At 30.7% G+C, this 7,592-nt stretch overlaps 1 long non-coding RNA gene across 1 annotated transcript; it reads left to right on the top strand.

Annotated features, from left to right (window-relative positions):
• Window positions 1-1,670: 1,670 nt before the first annotated feature.
• LOC145311323 (uncharacterized) lies at window positions 1,671-2,529 on the top strand. The gene is made up of 2 exons (XR_013876621.1): window positions 1,671-1,796; window positions 2,313-2,529. It is a non-coding gene; the product is annotated as an uncharacterized LOC145311323 (long non-coding RNA).
• Window positions 2,530-7,592: the final 5,063 nt, after the last annotated feature.

Below are 7,592 nucleotides of genomic sequence, written 5' to 3'. Positions count from 1 at the left end.
TTCATGATTTTTCAGTATGGTTCTAAATCAGCGGATATTAATCGGTTTCGAAGCCATACTGGAAAGTCATATCCTTGAGTTCCCTGTCAAAAAAATTTCGCTTGTATTATACAACCAAGCTACAAGAGAGGGGTGGTTTCTACACACACACACACACACACACGCATACACACACAAACACATACATACACACACACACACACACACACACACCTTGTTTATATACCATCTACCTGCTAAAAGCCTTGACAAAATTTTGGTGTAAGGAAAGCAGGCTTATTTCAAAGATATTTTGAAAATAATATAATAAACTTTATGACGATGGTATGCATGTCAAAATGTTAATGATGTTGATTTGTTAATTTGTTCGACATTGATCATATATGAATGTTGTTATTTTTTGGCATGGTATAATTATTATTTTGAATTTAAACTCTGTATTTAATAATAAAAAATTCGCGTTCTAAGAGAAAAAATCAGAATGACGACTTTTGCTTTTGGCTTTAGTAACTAGTGGAATTACCCCTACCCAGTAAAATGTTGGTCACATGTCACAATAATTGTGACAATATTATTTGTGACATGTCACTTATTTTTACAATTTTAAGATTTTTTGTGACATTTCACAAAGAAATTAATCCCTCCAAAAATATTATTTGTGACATGTCACTAGTTTTTACAGTTTTAGAATTTTTTTGTGACATTTCACAAAAAAATTATACTCTCCAAAAATATTTTTTGTGACATGTCACTAGTTTTTACAATTTTAAAATTTTTTGGGACATTTCACAAAAAAATGATTCACTCCAAAAAAAAATGTTTTGTGACATGTCACTAGTTTTAAAATTTTAGAATTTTTGTGACATTTCACAAAAAATTATCCATACCAATTCACAAAGAAATGATTCCCTCCAAAAATATTATTTGTGACATGTCACTAGTTTTTCCAATTTAAAAAATTATTTGTGACATGTCACTAGTTTTTACAATTTAAAAAATTATTTGTGACATGTCACTAGTTTTATAATTTTAGAATTTTTGTGACATTTCACAAAAAAGTTATTCATACCAATTCACCAATTAGAACTAAGAAAAAAATACTTTGAAATCCTTTTCTTTTTTTGATTACTTGATCTTAGTTTATAAAAATTATGGTTTATAAAAACTAAAAATAAATACCTCAACTTTTTTTTATCTCCTAATCGTTATTTCAAATATAAAAAAATATTATGCGGTAACCCTGAAATGATAATAAAATTGAGTCATTTATTTATTTAATTTTTATCATCAAAGCTTTTTTTATGAATCAAAGCTTTGTATTAGAATTCATATAATCAGAAAAAAATAAACTTTGCATCGAATTTAGTGGTTAACAATTAAGTTTTGTTTAAATGTGGAGATTTAAATAAATGTAAATGCGGTAACTCTGTTGTATCATGTTCCGCGGCATTCTGTTGCGCACCAGGATTCAAATTTAACAGAAATTGCAAACTTTAATTTTGTAAAATTTTAAATTACATTATTTTAACAATAAAAGTTTTAAGTTTGTGGTATTATTTAGTCTATTTACATTTTTACATAATTAATTTGTATACCTAAATATTTTTTTCTTGTTAAAGTAAAGAAAACAAGCTGCTTTTTCTTTTAAAGCAAATATTTTTCCAAATTTCAGAATCAAGAATGCAGGATTTATATCAGAGTTTAAAGCAAGTTTTACAAAAGCTTTTCAGTTAATTGACAGCAGTAGTTGAAGCTTTGAAAATGCCTAGTAAACAATCATTTGTATAAATTAATAGGCAAGTTTTTTTTCTTCGTGACATTTTGAAAAAAAACATTAATGTAACTCCGTGGTCATTTAAAATGAAACAATTTACATAGGTTTTTCAAATTTATAGGTCTTATGATTAAGGATGAGATTTTAGGTATCTTTCACTTTTTAAATAAATAAAGTAAAATTATAAAAATCTTCATAGTGTACCTATTAAATTAAAAATCCATAAAAAAAATATGACTTCAATTTGCTCAGGTATAAAAAAAAGTAACATTGTTTATATGTACTCTTTAAGCAAATACCTCACAGAGGAGAGGGATACATATTATTTGTACTAAAAGTTTTATAATCACATTCGTTGGATCAAATACTTTGGGTACTTTTATTGAATTTTATTGGTTGGTTTGAAAATTTTGCAATTGTACTAACAGTTGCTTTATTCGCAATACGACAGAGTAACTTAAGACCTAAAGATATGCACATAACAAAGTCAGCTGTATTGAGTAGCTTAACTACAAAATTAAAATTCATTAGTTTCTAGGCCTCGGTTTACAGAAATTGAAGAAGTATTGACGAGCAGAATCTGTTTTCAACAAATCTTTACAACACATTAAACAAATTGCAGGGATAAGCAATATCAATATTTTTTACCTTATTGGCATTATATAACAAAACTTGTAATGTTTTAGATAGTTAAAACAAATTAGGGTGCTTAATGAAATAGAGATCTTATGTAAATATACCTATAGGAAAACGTATCCATGAATTTTCTTGCCATATAATTGATTATAAACAAGGATGACAACATCCATAAAAGCGAAGCTCTGAAACGGTAGGACAAACGGACATTAACACTTGTATTATGTCAGAACTGAATAATCAGAATGTGTATGTATAAGAGTCAAAGCAAAATTATAAGTAAATTTGTTGAAAAACTGCTTGATACAGGATAATGCTTATGGACATACTTACATTTTTAGGACTTGATTATAGAGTTGCTTCGCTTAGGTATAATATTGTACTTTGTTGTCCCAGGAATCAGTATACCAAAATCAGACCAATCGGATAATTAGGTCACATACAACTTTGTTGTTAAAAATGTAAATAAAATCAACATGTTTAAAATGAACACGGACATTCTGGTAATGGTTATAGAGTTGCTACGCTTTCTAACTCGTACCTAACTATTACAGGAATCACCATGCAAAATTTGAAATTGATAGGACAATTCTAACATGCCTAAATTAACGGAAAAAGCTATTTTAAAAAGTAAAAAAATCAACATTTTTAAAATGGACGTACGGACATTTTGGTAATGATTATAGAGTTGCTACGGTTTCTAAATCATACCTAACTACTACAGGAATCACCATGCAAAAATTGAAATTGATAGGACAATTCTAACATGTCTAAATTAACGAAAAAAGCTATCCGTGACGGTCGGACGTATGGAAAGACAGACGGACAGACCCTAAATATAGAAAAGCTTGGCTTTTAAAAACGTTAATATGTACTTGCTCACAAGGTATTGATACTATAACAATACCTATTGAAAATACAATATACAGGCTGTGAATTTACTACAAAATTTTCCACACAAGCAGCGAGACAAACGAATCTACAATGCCCTGGGAACTTTATATTCACGAAGCAAAGTGGAAAACCCTGTCTGCGCAGCTTTTATAGTCATCAAAGAATGTCAATGGATGCGATTGTCTCATTTCTACAGCTTGGAGTCAGTGCAAAATAAATTCAGGTTTGTTCATTTTATGTCTTTTTTGTTAGTACTAAAATGATTTCGAATACATTTTATTTATAAAAGTTTCCTAAGAAGCACAGCAATGACTAATTTTCATATTAATACGGCAAAGTTGTGTTGAATAAAATCTATTGACGAGAAAAAAATTATGCAAAAAAAACGTTTAGAAATCAAATGGGAATGTCCTTAATAGTGTGTGCTACCTCAAATAAAAAAATTATGAATGTAATCAAACAGCAGAGGACTATTCATTAAATACCTAAATAAACTTACAAAATAAAGTCTATGTACCTAATAGAAATAAAATACTTCTACAAGATGGACAGATAGATCCTTTTTATACAGTAGCTTCGTTTTAATAATACGTTAATAATATATTTTTATTAAGGATGTCGTAACTGCTGAGGGCAAACTTGCAGCCTCTGAAGCTGGATGGTAACAGTCATTTATCAGCGCACAGGCTGCTTTGTATGCTAAGGAAAGAATTCATATCAAATTATTGTTTTTTAAGTCTCAAAAGCAATTAAAATATAGAAAGGCAAATATAAAAAAAACCTATGACAGAAGACACATCCTATTGAAGTCTTCACCCCCCCCCCCTTGTTTGAGTCTTGACTTATTCTAACTTAACTAAAAAAAGTTTCCTATGTTTGCTATGTTAGATACATGACAATATGTAATGTTGAATTAATACCTAGCATGTCGAACAAAGGAATTAACCTAAGAATGTTTATTTTATGAATTCATAAAAAAATAATAGGGATTTGAAACCTGTATAAAAGAATAAGATCCGATATTCCACATAATTTCAAAGAAAACTGAATCACAAAGGACTTTTTTCAATGCAAAAAAACAGGTAATTCTATATCTGTATCTTTAATAGCAGCTAAGATGTTTAAAAAAAAATATATACAAGGTTTACGACATACTAATCTAATCTAATCTACTGGCATTCAAATTATAGAGTAATTTTGCTTTAAAATTGACTAATATCATGTTTAATAATCATAAGAATAAACATAAATTCGTGAATTATGGTCATAATAATACTTGAATGTTAAGAGTAATCTTAATAATAAAGTTTTCTTTTTCAGGGATACTGTAGAAGAAAGTATGCCGTTGATTTCGAAGCCTTATTGTAATCCTCCATTGTTAATTAACATATATCCTGCATTCCTTTTTTTGGGAGAGTAATTTTTAGCATTAGAACTTTTTGTTTTGCAAGAGTTGAACTTATTAACATAAATAAATTGTAGTGGTTTTCACTATAATGCTTGGCGACAAACCAACCACAAATTAAAACAACAAAAGTATTGAGGGGGGGGGGGGGAGTCTTTAATCCTTAATTAACTTAACATAAATTCACTTAAAATAAGTATCAAAATAGTTTGTTTGGTCGGCAAGCATTAGACGGGAAAACTTTTTTCAATAGTATCAAACTTTAAATATGTTATCTCGTATTCATTCGAATCCGGTGGATAGGAACCGGTTCTCATCCATACCAAAAAACTATGTCTAGCATCGAATTATATCCAGCTTTCTACGAATATAAAAATGTACAACCATGAGATAAAACAGTTTTTTTTAGCCCGTGCCTTCGGTACCTCGGGGCTAAAAAAACTGGTTTTAATCTTATAATTGTATATTCTATATGCGCGGAAAGCTGTTTATAATATGATGCGAGAAATAACTATTATCAGATGCTGTGATTATTAAGTTTTGTCAAATGGTGTGATTATTAAGAAGTTAAATTGTTAATATTTATAAATAAATCTATTTTTTTATTACCTTTTTATTTCTGTAGTACCATTGTGACATGTCACTTGTGACATGTCACTTATAATTCATGTTAATAAAAAATTGTGACAAGTCACACACATACTTTGTGACAAGTCACACAATACTTTGTGACAAGTCACATATTCGGAGACATTCAAACATTCTTTGTGACAAGTCACACAATACTTTGTGACAAGTCACATATTCTAAGACATTCATACATTCCATGTGACAAGTCACAAACATTCTTTGTGACAAGTCACATATTCTGAGACATTCATACATTCTATGTGACAAGTCACACACATTCTTTGTGACAAGTCACACAATACTTTGTGATATGTCACTCAAAAATCTTGTGACATGTCACATTTTTGATGACAAACTCACTATATAAAGTGTGTGACCAGTCACAAGTTTAGGTGTGTGACATTGTGACATGTCACAAACGTTAACATCGTAAAAAGTTGTGACATTTTTCAAAAACATGTTACTGTGCTATAGCACTAAAAATAGACTTAAACCTACCCAAGACTTTATTAAAAATAAAATAGCCTAAAACCCTCCTGGGATATAAGTAAAGTTTCACTATTTTTTAGATCTAAAAAGGTTCAGCGGTAAGCAAGATTTTAACGGACAAACAAAAATATGTGCGATTGTCTCCATTATAGAAAAGCTTCGCTTTTCTATAGTGTATTGTATTATTTTAGTGTATTTATTAACTTATTGAAAACAATGAGAATTTTAAATGTAGATTTATAGTAGCGAATCTACACTAAAAGTAATTCTGTCTGTTTTTCCTACTTTCTTTGTACTTTCTTATTTTTCTTATTTTTCTTTCTGATTTAGTATTTCCGTTTGTCTATTTCTGCCTGTTCTTGTCTGTTTGTTTGTATGTTTTTCTGTCTCTGTCTGTTTGTCTAGCTTTCTGTCTCTCTATCATTTCCTCTTTGTCTTTGTCTGTCTCTTTCTGTCTGTCTTTGTCTTTTAATATATGTCTGTCTGTATGCCACTATCTGTCTGTATCTGTCTGACTGTCTATCTATCTGTATGTAAATATCTGTCTGTCTCTTCCTGTCTTTGTCTGCCCCTGTCTGTCAGTTTCTTTCTTTCAATCTCTGTATGTCTGTCTATCTATTTATCTGTCTCTGTCTGTCTGTCTGTCTTAGTCTTTCATTATCTGTCTGTTTATTTCTGTCTTGTCTGTCTTAGTCTTTCATTATCTGCCTGTTTCTGTCTGTCACTGTCTTTCTCTTTCTGTCTCTGTCTGTCTCTGTCTGTCTCTGTCTTTCTCTGTCTGTCTGTCTGTCTATCTTAGTCTTTCATTATCTGTCTGTTTGTTTCTGTCTGTCTGTATGTCACTGTCTGCCTCTGTCTGTCTTTGTCTGTCTTTGTCTGTCCATGTCTGTCTCTGTCTGTCTCTGTCTATCTTTGTCTTTCTTTGTCTTCTCCTTATCTATTGTTACACATTATTACACTATGTTTGTCTCTCTCTGTCTTTCTTTACTTGTCTGTGTCTGTCAGTCAATCTTTTTGTTCGGCTTTGTCTGTCTCTGTCTGCCACTTTCTGACTGTCTCTGTCTGTCTATAATCATGTCTGTCCGTCACTTGTATGTGTTTGTCTGCCTTTGTCCATCAGTTTCTTTTTCTCTCTCTATCTCTATCTGTTACTATCTACCTGTCTGTCTGGCTGTCTATCTCTTTTTCAGTGTCTCTATTTTTTTCTTCTCAATATTTGATCTTTTGTTTATGTTTATCTTTTCATATTTCTTCGCTATTATCAGATACAATCTTTCTTGTTTTAGAACTAAAGGGCGTGCATCTAGGGTGGCAGGATGCAATTTTCCCCACCCTGTAAAATATATTCTTTAACTTAGATTGTTATAAGCCTAGGTATGTTTTTGTACATATTTTGGTGCTTTCCCCGAAAAGGGTCTAGCGAGTACAGAATTTATCCCCAACCCCTTATTTTTAAAAGAATTTGAAAAAAAGGAGAGGAGATTTTTTTCTTATGTCTAACCCCTGCGGGATTACTCTCTACCCAATGTAACCTAACCTAACATGCCAAATTTATTACCATTTTAGATGGTTGGACATACGAACAGAAACACAATATGAAAAAGTAGCTGCCCTACTAAAATTACAACATACGCCCTAATCTTATGGTAATGGGCAGGGATCGGCAGCCGCGCGTAAGCCGCGTATAAGCCTCAGAGAAATCGTCATTTTATCACTAAAAAATTCAGCTGGATGTACCTATAAAACTGCTCTTTAGCAGACAAT

This window comes from Acartia tonsa, unplaced genomic scaffold (genome assembly GCF_053477335.1).
Source record: "Acartia tonsa isolate MP-2025a unplaced genomic scaffold, ASM5347733v1 sca4, whole genome shotgun sequence".
Taxonomy (NCBI): domain Eukaryota; kingdom Metazoa; phylum Arthropoda; class Copepoda; order Calanoida; family Acartiidae; genus Acartia; species Acartia tonsa.
Note: the sequence above shows the minus strand (reverse complement) of the source record. Positions and strands in the feature narration are given on the sequence as shown.